This window comes from Palaemon carinicauda, chromosome 14 (assembly GCF_036898095.1).
Source record: "Palaemon carinicauda isolate YSFRI2023 chromosome 14, ASM3689809v2, whole genome shotgun sequence".
NCBI lineage: Eukaryota > Metazoa > Arthropoda > Malacostraca > Decapoda > Palaemonidae > Palaemon > Palaemon carinicauda.
The window spans coordinates 21417287-21438614 of NC_090738.1; the positions used below are offsets into that span (position 1 = coordinate 21417287).

Sequence of the window (21328 nt, forward strand, 5' to 3'; positions counted from 1 at the left end):
AAACGTTATTCATTAAAGCTATGCCTGTTAAAAACGTTAAAATAAAATAACAGAAACTTTCAGATATCCGATAAAATGTCAGTCAACAGTCTGACCAAAATCAATATTTTTGTCTTCCAAAGACTGCATTCGCGGAAAATATCTTGATATATATATATATATATATATATATATATATATATATATATATATATATATATATATATATTATCATTATTATTATTATTATTATTATTATTATTACTAGCGAAGCTGCAACCATAGTTGCAAAAGCAAGATGCTATAAGCCCAAGGGCTCCAACAGGGAAAAGTAGCCCAGTGAGGAAAGGAAACAAGAAAAAATAAAAGATTTTAAGAACACCACCAAAATAAATATCTCCTATATAAACTATAACAACTTTAACAACGCAAGAGGAAGAGAAATAAGATAAAATAGTGTGCCCGAGTGTACCCTCAAGCAAGAGAACTCTAACTCAATATAGTGGAAGACCATGGTACAGAGGCTATGGCACTACCCAAAACTAGAGAACAATGGTTTGATTTTGGAGTGTCCTTCTCCTAGAAGAGCTGCTTACCATAGCTTAAGAGTCTCTTCTACCCTTACCAAGAGGAGAGCAGCAACTGAACAATTACAGTGCAGTAGTTAACCCCTTGGATGAAGAGGAATTGTTTAGTAATGTAAGTGTTGTCAGGTGTATGAGGACAGAGGAGAATTTGTAAGGAATAGGTCAGATTATTCGGTGTATACGTAGGCAAAGGAAAAATAAACCGTAGCCAGAGAGAAGGGTGCAATGCAGTATTGTCTGGCCAGTCAAAGAACCCCATAACTCTCTAGCGGTAGTGTTTCAACGGGCAGCTGGTGCCCTAGCCAACCTACTACCTATATATATATATATATATATATATATATATATATATATATATAAGTGTATATATATATATATATATATATATATATATATATATATACTATATATATATATGTATATGTATAAGTGTATATATATATATATACTCTCTCTCTCTCTCTCTCTCTCTCTCTTTCTATATATATATATATATATATATATATATATATATATATATATAAATACATATATATACCGTGTATATATACTGTATATATATAATATATATATGTATATATATAAATATATATATATACATATATATATATAAACATAGATGTGTATATATATGTATATATAAATTATATATATATATATATATACATATATATATATATATATATATATATATATATATATATATATACTTAATGTGTATGTTCATATATGTGTACTGTATATAGGCCTAGTCTATCCCACTGCATATTCTTACCGAATGTTCTTACCGTATTGTGTATAATTTTCCAAAGACAAAACTTCTCTAATTTCCCATATATTTAACATCAGAGGCAAACGAAAAAACTGAAAATTGTTGCTACCCTATCATATTCATTGTTATCAATTGACAGATGTTTCAGCCTATATGTGCATGGCTATCGTGAGGGCTACCTTCTCTAAAAACAAAATTCAGTCCCAATGGCACTTTAATGTCGATATAAAGTAGGCCTACATTTCAAATAAACTTTAGATGGTAATCCACCATAATAAATTAATTGGATTAGGTTAATTGTCCGTGTAAGTTTCCAAGGCTTCAGGTAAGTGATATCACTTCAGGATTCCATCTTTTAATGAGATACCGGTATATATATACTCATTCAAAATGGACGGAAATAGCTACGGTTCAGAATTTTGTAAACTCTAAGATTTTGCCAGAGTTGGTTTATAAAGATTAAAATCACTTGGAGGATGCTTAAATGTATATTGAGAATAACAGCCTGAGTTGTATAAGTCCGGTTTAACCATCCAATAACATCAATCGAGATTTTAATTATCAAAACAGATAATCAATATTCAGCTTTCCTTCTTACTCAGGACCACCAGAAATCCTGTCACTACAAAATCCTTCATAAAAAGGCCAATGAAAATAGTTATGACATATACCTTAAAAAAAAAAAAAAAAAAAAAAAAAAAAAAAAAAAAAAAAAAGATGTCGAAACCCAAATACGTCTCACTCCACTTTTTAGCAAAAGCTATCCTATACCAACGCAGGATAACACAAAGGAAAGAATACCAGAGCTTTTAAGTATAGATAAATATAAATCATGTTAACTATACATAGATTGTCATTGCACTTTCCAAGGTCTTCTATGAATGGCCCAAGAACCGGAGAACTGGTTCCTCTTTCGTTAATACAGTAGTTGAATGATGTGGTGTTCAGATGGGTAGATCATGGCCACTAAAGAGGATGAGTTACTATTCAAAGTTTAAAGGTTACTCATGAATGGCAGAGGCAAGGGACAGTGACAATATCCTAGCAAGGAAATGCCCTAAAGAATGACCATATATATAAATATGATCAGCGTCCAGCACCCTCTCCACCCCAGCTAGGACCAGGGAAGGCCAGACAATGGCTGCTGATGACTCGGTAAGTAGAACTATAGGCTCCTTCATCCTTAGTTTGCAAGGATGGTGAGGGTGCTGACACTACAAGAAACTATCGAGCTTGAGCGGAGTTTGAACCCTAGTCCAGGCTAGGACGTTTCCAATATGAGATGATTAAAAAGTACAGGTAGGAAAAGAAGGTTGGGATATATATATATAAAATGGATTCAAATAAAAATTAAGTTCAAATCACGGGAGGAAAACAACGATATAAAAACCCAAAGGACAGTGTTCTACACATAATCAGGTATTGCCAATTTGAAGTAAGAGGAACCAAGACGCTAGCTTGCTTTAAGATTGCCGGGAGCTTTTCTCCAGAAGATTGTAAGCCATAGCCCCCAAAACACAAGACGAATATACGAATGGAATTATTCCAAAGAGAGAGATTTATGCAGATGACATTATTTCTTGAGCATGTGTTTTCTGCCCTTAAAAATTTACAACTAACTTCTCTTCTCTCAAACAAGGTCATGGTGGGTTTTCTGTTCTAAAATTAATGTCTTACTAATTTCTCTTTTGTCAAAAAAGACCTCATTGGTTTTTTTATTGAAATAATTAAATATCAAGATTTACGTTGTTGATAAATGCGGTGAAATGTTTCACTATACCATTTTTTAAAGAAAGATTTAAGCACAACGTCTTCTTATGTATAATATTTACATGAATGGCACTATTTGTTCTTCAATTTAAGCAAGTCAAGTGTTAATTCGTTTACCTAATCACGAATAGCAGTATATGCCCAACATGTAGGCCTACCTACGAAACGTTGCTAATCGTTTGAGCCAGTCGTATCTGTAATGACTGTGGTTTGAGCGACATCAATTTCACAGCTGTATTTTTAAGCGAAGCCAATTAAGCGAAGTTCATTTAAAGTGATACATTAAGAGCGAATGAGAGATTCAGCGACTTACCATTCTAATATTAATTTTAGTCGAATGTTATTTCGCCAACAGGTATTATAAAGAGATTTAAAATAAATAGTAATGAGAGTTTGACAAAAGTAAGTAAAAGAAATATAAACATTAACCGCTATCTTTGATAAAAAAAAATATATAAATTCAACTTTATAACACTATTCAAGTGTAAAAATATACATAAACAAGATATATCAAGAGTTTGACAAAGGTTATTAAAAGAAATATAATCAATAACCACATTATAAAAAAACAGTACCAAAAATGATGAGGCGATTACAATCAACAATTCCACTGTCATATAATTGAAAAAAAAAATCTTTGCTAAAAGTTAGGCGATATGAATCGGGAATAACAATGTCCGTTGACTTCTTTTGTTCCTGTCACAATAATCCTTGATGCAACCTGTCAGGGAATTCCTTAGACGTTTTTCCCTGGTAAAGATAGCACTGCTTATTTGTGATTAGGTATGGTAAAACAAATTCAGAAATTTAGAAATAAAGTTTAATTACAATTTATAATTTATTAACACCACTATGGATTATGAAATTGAAAGATATAATACTGAAATAAAGAAATAAACAAATGACGAACAAAAATATCAATTAACTTATCTGTCTGACACCCTTTTAATATCCATTACAAAAATAATAAATCACCAAAGGTCTTGTTACGAATAAATACCTCAACAATTGCTCGAGAAAAATAAACCTTACAACACAGAACATAACACAAGTCACTGTTCATGGGTCTCTGACATTTATCATACGCTAAATAACAAACCAATTTGGATTTCGGATTCAGAGTCACCTATATAACGTATGCTTCGATGTAACAGCGGGAACCTGTGATTATAGTTAGAGTATTTATAAAAAGTGCATCTCTTGGTTCGGGATTGCTTAAGGTCGTGCACTGTTTCCCCAAGGGTCGAGGATTACCCTAGCTGAAAACGAAAGAACATACCTTGTGAAATTTAACTACACTTATGATTAATAACAATTCGTAAAAACTTAATTAAATATGCACTTAAACAATTTTAAATACACTTTTAAAGACAAAAATTTTAAAGATTAACACATTTCACAAAACTGATATAACAATATTCCATATAAACACAGGTAGTTAATCCACTTACTGCACGGCTAGGTGATTATAACGTGACTAAAGAAAATACAAAATTTATCTTTCAAAGTCTATTATGAAACTGAAAATACAAGGATAAAATCGTTAACAGAAACTTCGCAAATACGGTAACTTCAAAACCAATCAATAGATTGCGTTACTAACATGAAATTCCCTTACACAACCTGCTGAGTCATCAGCAGCCATTGCATGACCCTCCCTGGTCCTAGCTTAGGTAGAGAGGGGCTTGGGCGCTGATCATAAGTATATATGGTCAGTCTCTAGGGCATTATCCTGCTTGCTAGGGCAACGTCACTGTCCCTGGCCTCTGCTATTCATGAGCGGCCTTTAAATCTTTAAAATTTTAACCACTGCATCCTGAGGTATACGTCGTGCTCGATCAAGTGTCTTTTCGGAAACGATCACAAATTTATATTTAATCTTTTCCATGTCAGTTTGTCATTTCTGTAATCTAAAGTTGTCTTCAATCGTTCTTTGCAGTTGTATGCTTCACATCGCCAAGTAATAGTGCTCACAGTTGCCTTGTCCATTGTAATTTCGTCTCGTCCATGCTTTAATAAAATTATTTCCATGATGGGTAAATGTATAAATAATCAATATCAAATAAAAAGCCGATGAATTACACGTCCTCACAATATGAAACATTAGTCCATTGATTTTAAAATGTTCAATTTAATTTCCCGCTAAATACCAATATTATCTTATCGCTTTTAGAGGTATTTAAACTGCTAGTTATCTAAATCTTGAAACTCCTCATGGCTCAAATAGTTTCGCTGAAAACGACCGTCACTTAAAAAGTATCGCTCAAAACTTCGTCGAACAGGTATAAGAACCCTTACGAATATTACTGACATTGTTCTAGGGCAACTTAACAAATTCATAGTTTCAATTCTTTTCTTCTTATTTCCTCATTCTTCCATTAATATGTATCTTCTACAGAGCATGTGATCTCACAGTTCCTCTCTCTCTCTCTCTCTCTCTCTCTCTCCTTATTCCATCATTCTTCTAAAATATATATCTTTTACAGCGCATGTGATCTTACAGTTCCCCTTACTCTCTCTCTCTCTCTCTCTCTCTCTTTCTCTCTCTCTCTCTCTCTCTCTCCATGTTCCATCATTCTTCCATATTACATACCTGTATGTTTCACAACACGTGTGATTTTACAGCCTCTCTCTCTCTCTCTCTCTCTCTCTCTCTCTCTCTCTCTCTCTCTCTCTCTCTCTCTCTCAAATTTTCCATCATTCTTCCATATTACATATCTTTTACAGCCCATGTGATTTTACAGCTCCCTCTCTCTCTCTCTCTCTCTCTCTCTCTCTCTCTCTCTCTCTCTCTCTCTCTCTCTCATATCTAATCTCCTTATCCCCTGCGCTTCCTGTGCCCCCGAAGGCGGACTCTTCCCAGCGGTGTCCTTGTAAACATTTTCTCCCATCAATACACACCTTCGGGAGATTAGACCCACAGGCAGCGAGAACAACGGGTAGCGCTAACGACCTCACAATTAATGACCTGTCATGCCCTCGCTAGTCCCTGCCCAGCTGACCCTACATGCACCTGCTCGCTTACTTACTCACGCGACTTCCAATGTGTGAATGTCGTGATTTCCTTTGTTTATTTTCATAAAGAAAATTATAGATCAAGGTTTTTTTTTTAATGAAATTCTTAAAAATGGAATAGATTTCTTTACAAAGAAGGGAATTTTATGCTCAAATTATTTAATCCAAACTCATTTCCTATCACAGATCTTTTTTATGGGAGCAGAATACCAATAGCACCTTTTCTGAGAGAAAAGAAATATATTCTTTTGAAAGCAAAAAAAAAAATAAAAAAATAAAACAGTGAGGTCTTTTTCGACAAGAGATAAATTACTAAGACATTTATTTTAGAACAGAAAAAAAAAACAGTGAGGTCTTTTTTGACAAGAGAGAAATTAGTAAGACATTTATTTTAGAACAGAAAAACCACCATGAACTTCTTTGAGAGAAGAGAAATTGGTTGTAATTTTTTTCAGAGCAGAAAACACAGTAAGACTTATTTTGAGTGAGGGGAAATTGCGACCTCTTTTGAGAACAGAAAAACCATTATAGCCTTTATTGAGAAAGAAAAACTCAGAAACTTTTCTGAGAGATGAGAAATTACTAGGACCATTCTGAGCGCAGAACAAACAGGAGGACCATTTTTTAGGACAGAAAAAAACTATAAGAAATTTTTTTGCAAGCACAAAAATCATTAAGAGCATACGGTATAAATCAGTAAGACCTTATTTGAGAGCAGAAAAAAAACAGGAATTTATGACAGCACGAAAACCAGTAGGACCGTTACTGGGAGCATACTATAAAAACCAGTAGGACCTTTACTGAGAGCATACTGTAAAAACCAGTAGGACCGTTACTGAGAGCATACTATAATAACCAGTAGGACCTTTACTGAGAGCATACTGTAAAAACCAGTACGACCTTTACTGAGAGCATATTGTAAAAACCAGTACGACCTATACTGAGAGCATGCTATAAAAACCAGTAGGAAATTTACTGAGAGCATAATGTAAGAACCAGTAGGACCTTTACTGAGAGCATACTGTAAAAACCAGTAGGATCTTTACTAAGAGCATACTGTAAAAACCAGTTCGACCTTTACTGAGAGCATACTGTAAAAACCAGTAGGATCTTTACTGAGAGCATAATGTAAAAACCAGTAGGACCTTTACTGAGAGCATAATGTAAAAACCACACGGACCTTTACTGAAAGCATACTGTAAAAACCAGTATGACCTTTACTGAGAGCATGCTATAAAAACCACTAGGATTTTTACCGAGAGCATAAAGTAAAAACCAGTACGACTTTTACTGAGAGCATACTATAAAAACCACTAGGACCTTTACCGAGAGCCTACAGTAAAAACCAGTATGACCTTTACTGGGAGCATACCATAAAAACCACTGGGATCTTTACCGAGAGCATACTGTCAAAACCAGTAGGACCTTTACTGAGAGCATACTGTAAAAACCAGTAGGACCTTTACTGAGAGCATACTGTAAAAACCAGTAGGACCTTTACTGAGAGCATACTGTAAAAACCGGTAGGATCTTCACTGAGAGCATAATGTAAAAACCACACGGACCTTTACTGAAAGCATACTGTAAAAACCAGTATGACCTTTACTGAGAGCATGCTATAAAAACCACTAGGATTTTTACCGAGAGCATAAAGTAAAAACCAGTACGACTTTTACTGAGAGCATACTATAAACACCACTAGGACCTTTACCGAGAGCCTACTGTAAAAACCAGTATGACCTTTACTGGGAGCATACTGTAAAAACCAGTAGGACCTTTACTGAGAGCATACTGTAAAAACCAGTAGGACCTTTACTGAGAGCATACTGTAAAAACCAGTAAGACCTTTACTGAGAGCATACTGTAAAAACCAGTAGGACCTTTACTGAGAGCATACTGTAAAAACCAGTAGGATCTTTACTAAGAGCATACTGTAAAAACCAGTTCGACCTTTACTGAGAGCATACTGTAAAAACCAGTAGGATCTTTACTGAGAGCATACTGTAAAAACCAGCAGGACCTTTACTGAGAGCATAATGTAAAAACCACACGGACCTTTACTGAAAGCATACTGTAAAAACCAGTAGGACCTTTACTGAGAGCATGCTATAAAAACCACTAGGATTTTTACCGAGAGCATAAAGTAAAAACCAGTACGACTTTTACTGAGAGCATACTATAAAAACCACTAGGACCTTTACCGAGAGCCTACTGTAAAAACCAGTATGACCTTTACTGCGAGCATACCATAAAAACCACTGGGATCTTTACCGAGAGCATACTGTCAAAACCAGTAGGACCTTTACTGAGAGCATACTGTAAAAACCAGTAGGACCTTTACTGAGAGCATAATGTAAAAACCAGTAGGATCTTCACTGAGAGCATAATGTAAAAACCACACGGACCTTTACTGAAAGCATACTGTAAAAACCAGTATGACCTTTACTGAGAGCATGCTATAAAAACCACTAGGATTTTTACCGAGAGCATAAAGTAAAAACCAGTACGACTTTTACTGAGAGCATACTATAAAAACCACTAGGACCTTTACCGAGAGCCTACTGTAAAAAACAGTATGACATTTACTGGGAGCATACTGTAAAATCCAGTAGGACCTTTACTGAGAGCATACTGTAAAAACCAGTAGGACCTTTACTGAGAGCATACTGTAAAAACCGGTAGGACCTTTACTGAGAGCATACTGTAAAAACCAGTAGGACCTTTACTAAGAGCATACTGTAAAAACCACACGGACCTTTACTGAAAGCATACTGTAAAAACCAGTATGACCTTTACTAAGAGCATGCTATAAAAAACCACTAGGATTTTTACCGAGAGCATAAAGTAAAAACCAGTACGACTTTTACTGAGAGCATACTATAAAAACCACTAGGACCTTTACCGAGAGCCTACTGTAAAAACCAGTATGACCTTTACTGGGAGCATACCATAAAAACCACTGGGATCTTTACCGAGAGCATACTGTCAAAACCAGTAGGACCTTTACTGAGAGCATACTGTAAAAACCAGTAGGACCTTTACTGAGAGCATACTGTAAAAACCACTAGGACCTTTACCGAGAGCCTACTGTAAAAACCAGTATGACCTTTACTGCGAGCATACCATAAAAACCACTGGGATCTTTACCGAGAGCATACTGTCAAAACCAGTAGGACCTTTACTGAGAGCATACTGTAAAAACCAGTAGGACCTTTACTGAGAGCATACTGTAAAAACCAGTAGGACCTTTACTGAGAGCATACTGTAAAAACCGGTAGGACCTTTACTGAGAGCATACTGTAAAAACCAGTAGGACCTTTACTAAGAGCATACTGTAAAAACCACACGGACCTTTACTGAAAGCATACTGTAAAAACCAGTATGACCTTTACTAAGAGCATGCTATAAAAAACCACTAGGATTTTTACCGAGAGCATAAAGTAAAAACCAGTACGACTTTTACTGAGAGCATACTATAAAAACCACTAGGACCTTTACCGAGAGCCTACTGTAAAAAACAGTATGACATTTACTGGGAGCATACTGTAAAATCCAGTAGGACCTTTACTGAGAGCATACTGTAAAAACCAGTAGGACCTTTACTGAGAGCATACTGTAAAAACCGGTAGGACCTTTACTGAGAGCATACTGTAAAAACCAGTAGGACCTTTACTAAGAGCATACTGTAAAAACCACACGGACCTTTACTGAAAGCATACTGTAAAAACCAGTATGACCTTTACTAAGAGCATGCTATAAAAAACCACTAGGATTTTTACCGAGAGCATAAAGTAAAAACCAGTACGACTTTTACTGAGAGCATACTATAAAAACCACTAGGACCTTTACCGAGAGCCTACTGTAAAAACCAGTATGACCTTTACTGGGAGCATACCATAAAAACCACTGGGATCTTTACCGAGAGCATACTGTCAAAACCAGTAGGACCTTTACTGAGAGCATACTGTAAAAACCAGTAGGACCTTTACTGAGAGCATACTGTAAAAACCAGTAGGACCTTTACTGAGAGCATACTGTAAAAACCAGTAGGACCTTTACCGAGAGCATGCAATAAAAACCACTAGGACCTTTACTGAGAGCATGCTGTAAAAACCACAGGGAACTTTACTGGGAGCATACTGTAAAAACCACTAAGATCTTTACTGAGAGCATACTGTAAAAACCAGTACGACCTTTACTGAGACCATGCTATAAAAACCACTAGGACCTTTACCAAGAGCATACTGTAAAAACCAGTACATACTATCAAAACCACTAGGACCTTTACCGAGAGCATATTATAAAAACCAGTACAACCTTTACTGAGAGCATACTGTAAAAGCCACTAAGATCTTTATCAAGAGCTTACTATAAAAACCACTGAGAACTTTACTGAGAGCATACTGTAAAAACCACTAAGACTTCTACTGGGAGCATACTGTAAAAACCACTTGGACCTTTACTAAAAGCATACTGTAAAAACCACTAGGACCTTTACCGAGAGCATACTGTAAAAACCAGTACGACCTTTACTGAGAGCATACTGTAAAAACCACTAAGAACTGTATCGAGAGCTTACTATAAAAACCACTAGGATCTTTACTAAAAGCATACTGTAAAAACCACTTGGACCTTTACTGGGAGCATACTGCAAAAACCACTAGGACCTTTACTGAGAGCATACAGCAAAAAACAGTAAGACCTTCACTGAGAGCATGTTATAAAAACCACTAGGACCTTTACCGAGAGCATACTGTAAAAACCAGTACGACCTTTACTGAGAGCATACTGTAAAAACCATTAAGAACTTTACTGAGAGCATACTGTAAAAACCACTAGGTCCTTATTTGAGAGCAAAAAATGAATACAGCAGGCCATTATTTGAGAGCAAAAAACACGTAAGACCTCTTCTGGATGCAAAAAAAAAGACAATTCTTTTCAAGGGATGGTCAGGAGGCCTACTTAACAGAGAGATTAGAAATTTTCCTAACAACACCAGCGACTATTCTTATCTGATATGGCAAACGAAATCGGACCTTCGTGACACTTTCGTTATCAAGAACACTGCTTATCCGAACTCATCGCAGCCACCGGAACTTCCTCAGCTTTACAAGTATGAAACAAGGTGGCAAACAATCATTGAGGTTCTGAACGAAGCTTTACAAGAGGCAGGTAACGAGAGGAGATTTTGAACTCGGTCTGAGTTTTAATATTCGCCGGGATGAAATCATTATCATAGCTTATCGAGCCAAAGAGTCAACCACTGAAGCGTTATTTCCTTAACACTAACTTACCCCTGAAGCGATCTTTCATTGGCACTAAATAACCATTGAAGCGATCTTTCTTTGGTACCAACCAACCTTTGAAGCGATCTTTCATTGGCACTAACTAATCATTGAAGCGATCTTTCATTGGCACTAAATAACCATTGAAGCGATCTTTCTTTGGCACCAACCAACCTTTGAAGCGATCTTTCATTGGCACTAACTAATCATTGAAGCGATCTTTCATTGGCACTAAATAACCATTGAAGCGATCTTTCTTTGGCACTAACCAACCTTTGAAGCGATCTTTCTTTGACACTAACTAACCATTGAAGCGATCTTTCATTGGCACTAAATAACCATTGAAGCTATCTTTCATTGGCACTAACTAACCATTGAAGCGATCTTTCCTTGGCACTAACTAAACATTGAAGCGATCTTTCATTGGCACTTACTAACCACTGAAGCAATCTTTCATTGGCACTAAGTCAGAGTTGTCCATATGCTGGAGCGGCCAGAACAAGTGACAATCTGGTCAAATGGGGTCTGAAAAATGACCAGTCCTGCAAGCCTGGAGAAAATACCCAGGATGAAATAAAACAAGAAAAGAGGATATGATGCAGAAAATTATTTTAATAGTAAATGTGTTTTATATCTATATTTCTAAGGTTTAATGTAATTGATAACGACTTTTTCTGACATCCAAGAGGTACTTGGGTCATTTTTATTTCAAAGTTTATTCTTTGTGTATAATTTTTCCGTGTGCTGGGTTGCCTTCATTATTGGAGCTTTATTAGACTTTTTTCAGATTAGGGTTGCAGCTTGGCTTCCAGTAACAACAACAACAACAACAACAAAAATAATAATAATAATAATAATAATAATAATAATAACAATAATAACCGATGAACAACAAACAACATAAACAATAGCTGCAACGCCAATGATAATAATAAAAACCCCACACGTATATTTCTGCAATTTAAACAAAGTAAGTATATTATTCATCTATCAATATTTCATTTAAATATATCGTAAAGAAATCATCTTACTTTTCACTTACAACTTGACATTAATTTCCCAATATTTACTTAATAATCCCGAACCGACAACTCAGCATTCCTTCAAAGCTCAAAACACGGAAAAATGTTTCCTAGGGAATCTATCTAATAAGAGGAAGTGGGGTCTAAGTGGGGTCTAAGTGGGGTCTACCTTGGGGTCTACCCCTCCCCTCCTCTTCCTCCTCCTCCTCCTCCTCCTCTTCTCCGACATCTTCCGTCTCTTCCGTTCGTGTCCCCGTTCTTTTCTTCTGTCCATTGAGTGAGGCACCCCTTTCATTATTACCGTAAGTTCCTTCTCCCCGTCTTCCGACTTATCACGCCTTTTGTTCAGACCGGAAGTACGTTTATACAATGCTTTCGACGATTAGATTAAATCTCTCTCTCTCTCTCTCTCTCTCTCTCTCTAGTTCGTTCGTACGTTTGAACTAACCATTCTTAGTACACATTCTGCTTTAAATATCTGCCTTAGTGTGATAATAGCATAATATCCTTTGGAATAATGAATGAATGAATGAACCAATCAATCAATCAAAATCTCTCTCTCTCTCTCTCTCTCTCTCTCTCTCTCTCTCTCTCTCTCTCTCTCTCTCTCTCTCTCTCTCTCTTTTAAATATGATTTACACATTCTGATTTCAAAATCTTCCATGTAAGGTGAAATACAGCCTACAGTAGTTTACATCACTACTAGAAATGTGGGAGTTACCGAATGTTATGATTAACAATCATTCATTCACGGAAAGCACAGAAGTCCCATTAACCGTATAACGATCCCCGCCCCCTTCAGACACAAGATTACAATCACACCCACCTCCCATCACCCCACCCATCAGTAAAAGCCAATGGTTCCGGGAGATCTCTTAATCAGCTATTAACACGTAGTACAATCGGCGCACAATGGCTTCTTCACCGTCAGATCCGCACGGTTACCGTAAACGTTTTCACGGTGGTGGCTGTTATATTAGCCATTTTCTATTTTCTTTATTTCCCATCTTTTCCTTCGAAGTATTCTTTTATCGATTCAATAATTCCAGTATTTATCTTCACTGGGTTTCATATATTTACTATTTTTATAAAATGGAAGATTAATTATTTTGATCTTATTTTATTTCCAATTACCATGGAATTACTTAACGATATTATTTATCGTTAGAGATGTATCCTGAATCATTTATCATACATAGCTAACTTATATATATATATATATATATATATATATATATATATATATATATATATATATATATATATATATATATATATATATATATACATATGTATATATATGTGTGTGTGTGTGTATGAGTTTGTGCTAGGAGCCCACACACAACAATATCACAACCATATAAAATTAATTGTATATATTTTTCACCTACCAAAATAGATTTAATAAGACTTAATATAGTTGATTCCAAATACTTTTTAAAAATCTCTTCCAAACAAAAGGATGATTTTTTCTTGTGCACATTTTGTCAGAGAGAGAGAGAGAGAGAGAGAGAGAGAGAGAGAGAGAGAGAGAGAGAGAGAGAGAGAGAGAGAGAGAGAATTCCTTAAGTTCGCTTTCAAAATACCACTTGCGATTCTTAGCAACGCCCGGAACAAAATAAGTCAATCAATTATCTCCAAGTAAGTGAAATTCCCAATAGTCAAAAGTAGTTCCAAAATATCCACTGATGTGTTCTCATTATGCAAAGTAAAAAAAAAAATCAATTTCTTCAGTTACCAGTAGTATAACTCAATTTATGTAGATTTGTCATATTGAAATAACCTATACACGATTTAAATGTCAGTTTATTATTATTATTATTATTATTATTATTATTATTATTATTATTACTAGCCAAGCTACAACCCTAGTTGGAAAAGCAAGATGCTATAAGCCCAAGGGCTCCAACGGGGAAAAATAGCCCAGTGAGGAAAGGAAATAAGGAAGTAAATAAATGATGAGAATGAATTAACAATAAATCATTCTAAAAACAGTGATAACGTCAAAACAGATATGTCCTATATAAACTATTAAAAACGTCAAAAACAGATATGTCATATATAAACTATAAAAAGACTCATGTCAGCCTGGTCAACATAAAAACATTTGCTCCAACTTTGAACTTTTGAAGTTCTACCGATTCAACTACCCGATTAGGAAGATCATTCCACAACTTGGTAACAGCTGGAACAAAACTTCTAGAATACTGTGTAGTATTGAGCCTCATAAGTTGAGAATCAGTCAAGTTTTGTATTATACATAGCTTCAATGTCAGCTTCGAAGTTGAAAGTCAGTCAAGTTGATCTAAATCATACACGGTTTAAATGTCCCTTTAAAAGTTGAAACAAGGAAGAATAGATGAACAGTGACACGAGACAACTGAAACTTAGGCTACCTCTTGAATTATCATTAACCTGTGAATGACCAACCTCTAGGAAGCCACCACAATCCCACCTGACCTCACTTACCTCCCAGAGAGCAAGTTTGACCTTAAACGCGGCGCCCCTCGACAAAGGCGGTACAGTAAAACTGCGGTCATGAATCAGGGAGTAGCCTATAAGCGTGCGTTTTTTCCCATGCCCCGATGGGCCGCGTTTCCACATTAACACTAATCGTCTAATCCGGGGCTGTCGCTTCGAGCTCTTTGAGGAGCCGCCCTAACGGTAACGATGGAAAATTTTTAAGACTTGATGAAACGGAAAATGTCTTGGGAAAAAAAAAAAAAGTTTGTTACTTCTGTTATTTCACTGAAAGAATTGTTAGATTGCGTGTCATTTTGTAAGTAGTGGAAATCTTAACGGATGCATCTTGCTAAGTTGATGAATAATTAATTGTTAGTGTAGACATTATTACATAATAGATGAATAAATCTTCGATAAGTAAGTTGATGGCTAATTAGATATGTTAGTGCAGAAATGATTACATAATGGATGAATAAACCTTTGATAAGTAAATCGATGGATATCTAAACATATTAGCGCAGAAACTATTACGTAATAGACGATTATATCTTAAAATAGAAAGATAAACAAACAATTAAAGAAATAAAGACAAAACAAGAATGGGAGCAAAGAACGGGAAGTATAATTCAAGAATGCAAAAAGCAGGATACGCTACCAAACTAACAAGATACGTTGTTAAAGATCTTCCTCTCACAGAGAGAGAGAGAGAGAGAGAGAGAGAGAGAGAGAGAGAGAGAGAGAGAGAGAGAGAGAGAGAGAGAGAGAATTGCTTATTAATGTACTACTTTCAAAATGTACTCAAATTACTTGTTCGGAGTGATGAACTGCACATAATGAAATCAGGAGTTTACGCTGTTTTACGCATATGAGTAATTATCACTACCGGCTTACGCATGTCTCTGGCACTTTGCTTATGTGCTTTCAGAGTCGGTAACAAGTGACCGCTGACACTTGACATAAACATTTATTTCAAATGTCACACAAAGAAAAGGGAAGTAAGAAAACAAAACAAAAAGTTCCCATTACACCAAATAATGTCAAGTTACTTTTCAGCCACCTTTTTCCACTCGGAGGATGAAAGAGAAAAACACCGTTAACTGATATCAACGTTTCGCATACATCGTTAATAACAAGCATAAATCATTTGATGGTTATGGATAGAGAAACTTAAATGTGAACAATGTTGTTTTTCAAACGTTTCTATAAACAAAACAACAAAAAGCATAAATCATTTGATGGTTATGGATAGAGAAAATTAAATGTGAACGATGTTGTTTTTCAAACGTTTCTATAAACAAAACAACAAAAAGCATAAATCATTTGATGGTTATGGATAGAGAAAATTAAATGTGAACAATGTTGTTTTTCAAACGTTTCTATAAACAAAACAACAAAAAGCATAAATCATTTGATGGTTATGGATAGAGAAAATGAAATGTGAACGATGTTGTTTTTCAAACGTTTCTATAAACAAAACAACAAAAATCATAAATCATTTGATGGTTATGGATAAAGAAAATGAAATGTGAACGATGTTGTTTTTCAAACGTTTCTATAAACAAAACAACAAAAAGCACGAATAATTTGATGGTAATGGATAAAGAAAATGAAATGTGAACGATGTTGTTTTTCAAACGTTTCTATAAACAAAACAACAAAAAGCATGAATAATTTGATGGTTATGGATAAAGACAATTATATGACCACAATGTTCTTTTTCAAACGTTTCTAAAAAGAAAGATAATGTATATTTTAATAACAAATTATCCAAAGTAGTGCCCAATGCTCACCAGCCATAAATTACTTGGAGAGTATTTGTCGGATTACGATCAGCACCCACCAACCACAAAGACTTCATAATCCACCAGGACAGGTCGCGTTCACCTTTAAAGCGAGTCGGGGAACGTAACTCCTTTTCTTTAGAGTGGTATTGAACGCCAAGTATTTATACTAAGAAAACTCTCCAAGTGAAAAATACTTAAAACGTTAATAAAGACAAAAAGGACCCAACGATTGTTAACAAACGGCCGAGTGCTCTACCTACACCACTCTCCCGAAAGGGAATGAATGGGCGTACTGAAATATATGTGTATGATTATGTACGCACATACTGTACATACAAATATATAAAGTTCATACATACATATTTTTACATGATCTCAGTATTAACACATAATTACTAAAAATCAAGGCAGCTCCAAAAGTAAGCCTAATGGCATTCAATTTAGGCCTTATTTCTATTTTTTTTTTTTTTTTCATAAAGTCGCCTTGTCTTTGAACTCGCCTAAACATATAAATAATAAACTCCGTGAGATCTGTGAAATCCATTTAATCTACAAATAATCCCATTGGCTATGAGAAAAATGGGTCACCTGTCTGGAATTTCTTAAAACCTAATTGGTTTAATTTGTTCCCATGGAGATTAAGAATCACCTGTTACAATCCGTCGAGAGATAAGATTATATTGAAACATAAAAAGTATGAATCACAGAATGCGTGATGTAGAAAAGTCATTATATTCGACAGCAAATATGAAAAGCGATTGCTTGTTTGCACGTAAACAAATTTATAAAACGAGAAAATTAGGTTAGAATGAAACTGAAAAAGGTGCACTAGCTCGATGATAGAAGCATGCAATAAACAAAGTAAAATACGACGTAGGCCTAGATTGCAACTTAACGAACATTTTATGGGAATTGTATTATTATCCCTTCAAACGCAAACATAATATGGTCACACTTTAATCCCTGTACGGGTGTTATTTTTTTATTTATTTTTTTTTTTGAGTTTATAAAAAAATAAGTTCGTGAATAAAAAAAAACATATGTAAAGTGGAAGAGTGAGTTTTCGAGTGTTAATCTGTGCTCGCCTGGGTTTTACGAATAAGAAAGTTGGTATACAGTTGGCTTCATTTATTCCGGTACACTACATAAGAAGCAAAGGAGATATCAGTGTACCGGAATTAATGAAGCCAACTGTACCAGGTGATTTAAAAACAAAGTTAGGAGATTTGTTTTGAACTCCTGAGAGTGAGATGTAGAGTTGAATGAAACAAAAGGGTAGAGGTTAGACACCGTTAGAGCAAGATTGAGAATAAGAGTGGATGTTGCTGTAGACTCTATAAGGAGAGAAATTAAGAAGTTAACGAGGTTGTAGTGGGATCAAGTGGAAAGATTGGTTGCCAAGATGTTTAAGATAATGTCTGAATGAGGAAAAAATTTCGAGGGAACATGTGAGAAGAATAATGGATTTTACGTAAAAAGATTAGAATAATTAATGGTATTGTATGAATCAAAGTGAAATAACGCTATTAAGAAAGGTAAATGCTAGAATTATAATTGAGAAAAAATTCACCCATGACAGAAGGATTGGTAAAGAAAGAACAAATTGGGTTTTTTAAAAAATGACTGAATAGAATGTCAGTTATGAAGTAGTTATTTGAGAAATTTCTAAATTAAAAATGCTGTATTTCTGCATTTAGCCATGAGAGGGAGGAGTACCGAAGAACCCCGTGAGGGTTCAACATGCTGCTGATGAATCGCCGGTATAGGTGTATGAAGTGACTAAATTGTGGATAGTTAATAGTTGGTAATCCTTTGATGCGATATTGCCAAAATGCAGAACCCATATGTTTCTGATTCAATAAGAAACAATGAATGGTCAGACCTCATGATTCATGTATCACATAAGCTTGCTCTCTCTCTCTCTCTCTCTCTCTCTCTCTCTCTCTCTCTCTCTCTCTCTCTCTCTCTCTCTCTCTCTCTCACTCACTTGGTAGCCACCTTAAAAAGCAAATGGAATAAATTTAATAAGATATAAATTACATGATTTTTGAGGGTTTAATATTATTATGTGAGGAATAATACAAGAAAGACGAAATTCTGTTTGGAACATGATAGATATAAAAAACTAAATATATACAGATAACCAACATATCGAAAAGTTTTATAATTTTTTGTCATAAAAGTAATAAAAAGAAAATATTTTCATATAAACTTTGATGGTAGAAATAATAAGACCAATAAATCTCTGCTTCTACGAAGATATCCAGACATACAAATCTTTATATCATTCAAGTACATCTTCAGAAATCATACCTTTGATTATTAAGAAAATCTTCCCATTTCAACAACAGCTTTGAAAATCCCACCCACGTAACCTCAAGCCAATGAAAACCGAGTGCCTTTTTAGGCAAATTGGCACTGGCAATGTGAACGTGTTCAATGAAACACATCAACAGAGAACACGAGAGGATTTATCAGCTTTGAAAAGACGATTGTGGGTGTTCCACAGATATGCAAAATAGATGGTTTTGACAACTGAATAAGCTTATTGGGCCTTGGATGATGGGAATATAGATTAAAACGATGGGAGAAGGAAAAGAAGAATGAAAAAAGGAGCATGAGTAAAACGTGGAAGAGAAAAACAGGAATAAAAAAAGTACTGAATATGAGATGAAATAAAAAAGGGAAGAAAAAAAGGAAGAAGAATGTGAAAATAAAATAAAACTATGTTAGAAGTAAAATGATAAAGATAAAAAGAGAAAGAAAGACAAGAAAAAATTTTAAAAGGGGAATAAAGAAAAGTAATGAGAAAAGAATACATTCAATTGCTCCTAATATGGAAAGACAGAATAGTCCCATGGAATGGTAAAAAGAAAAAAAAATCATGAGCTATTAATTCTATGGTCAACTTCGCACATACAAGTAATCGCAACATTCACTAATAATGAGAATACATGTTTATTATGTGAGAAAAATAATGAACATTGTATTACAAGATAATAAACGAGGTCCTATCAGTTGGTGAGAAGCGGAAAATAACAAATGAGAAAAGATGAAAGCAAGGATGGAAATACTATTTATCGCATTAAGACTCAAATAAGAAAATCTACAGTAAATGACCATTTAGCAAATCTAAACCAAATGGGACATTCAGCAAATCTATAGCATAAGGTCTTCTAGCAAATATACAGTAAAGCAAATGGCCATTTAGCAAATTATAGCATATTGTTTTCTAGAAAATCTATAGAATAAGGTCTTCTAGCAAATCTATAGCAAATGGCCATTTAGCAAATCTATCGCATATGGTCATTTAGCAAATTATAGTATACTGTATAGTTTTCTACCAAATCTATAGAATAAGGTCTTCTAGAAAATCTATAGCAAATGGCCATTTAGAAAATCTATAGCAAATGGCCATTTAGAAAATCTATAGCAAATGGCCATTTAGCAAATCTATCGCATATGGTCATTTAGCAAATCTATAGCATATGGTCTTATAGCAAATCTATAGCAAATGGTCTTATAGCAAATCTATAACAAATGGCCATTTAGCAAATCTATCGCATATATGGTCATTTAGCAAATCTATAGCATATGGTCTTCTAGCAAAGCTATAGCAAATGGGCCACAGAGTAAAACTATAGCATATGGACCTCTAGCAAATCTATATGAAAAAGCCATTTAGCAAATCTAAGGTATATGGTCATCTAGCAAATCTATAGAAAATGTTCATTTAGCAAATTTATAGCACATGGTCATCTGGCAAATATATAGTAAATAGTCAATATAGAAAATCTATAGCAAATTATCCAGTTAGCAGATCTATAGCAAATGATCCATTTAGCTTTAAGCTAAACATGCAATCTTAGCAATTTAGCATTTTAGTAACCCCCAAATCTAAGAAATACGAAAAAAAGCAGTAATTCGTAAAAACGCTCCAAACGAAATGATCATGTCTTTAGTATGACAAGTATCAGCGAGCATCAAGTCGGGTAAAGGAATTCCACCAGAAACTAAAGACCCATTTCATAACAATGGGAATTAATGTCAAAATGGAACATTAAATAATGAGGACCTTGTGGTGTTTATGAATGCCGTCTATATTATTATTATAATAATTATTATTATTAGTAGTATTATTAAATGCTAGGCTACAACCCTAGTTGGAAAAGCAGGATGCTATAAGCCCAGGGGCTCCAACAGGGAAAATAGCCCAGTGAGGAAAAGAAACAAGGAAAAATAAAATATTTTAAGAATAGTAAGTACATTAAAATAAATATTTTCTATATAAACAATAAGAATTTCAACAAAACAAGAGGAAGAGAAACTAGAAAGAACAGTGTGCCCGAATGTACCCTCAAGCAAGAGAACTCTAACCCAAGACAGTGGAAGACCACGGTACAGAGGCTATAGCACTACCCAAGACTGAAGAACAATGGTTTGATTTTGGAGTGTCCTTCTAGAAGAGCTGCTTACCATAGCTTAAGTCTCTTCTACCCTTACCAAGAGGAAAGTGGCCACTGAACAATTACAGTACAGTAGTTAACCCCTTGGGTGAAGAAGAATTGTTTGGTAATCTCAGTGTTGTCAGGTGTATGAGGACAGAGGAGAATCTGTAAGGATAGGCCATACTATTCGGCATCTGTGTAGG

At 34.9% G+C, this 21328-nt stretch overlaps 2 long non-coding RNA genes across 2 annotated transcripts in view; both read right to left on the reverse strand.

Moving 5' to 3' along the window:
* LOC137653128 (uncharacterized) overlaps window positions 1-21328 on the reverse strand; it is a 185872-nt gene that overhangs the window by 34065 nt on the left and 130479 nt on the right. The gene's annotated exons all lie outside the window — the stretch shown is intronic.
* On the reverse strand, window positions 4206-4715 carry LOC137653126 (uncharacterized). The gene is made up of 2 exons (XR_011046395.1): window positions 4560-4715; window positions 4206-4367 (listed from the first exon to the last, which is right to left on the reverse strand). It is a non-coding gene; the product is annotated as an uncharacterized lncRNA (long non-coding RNA).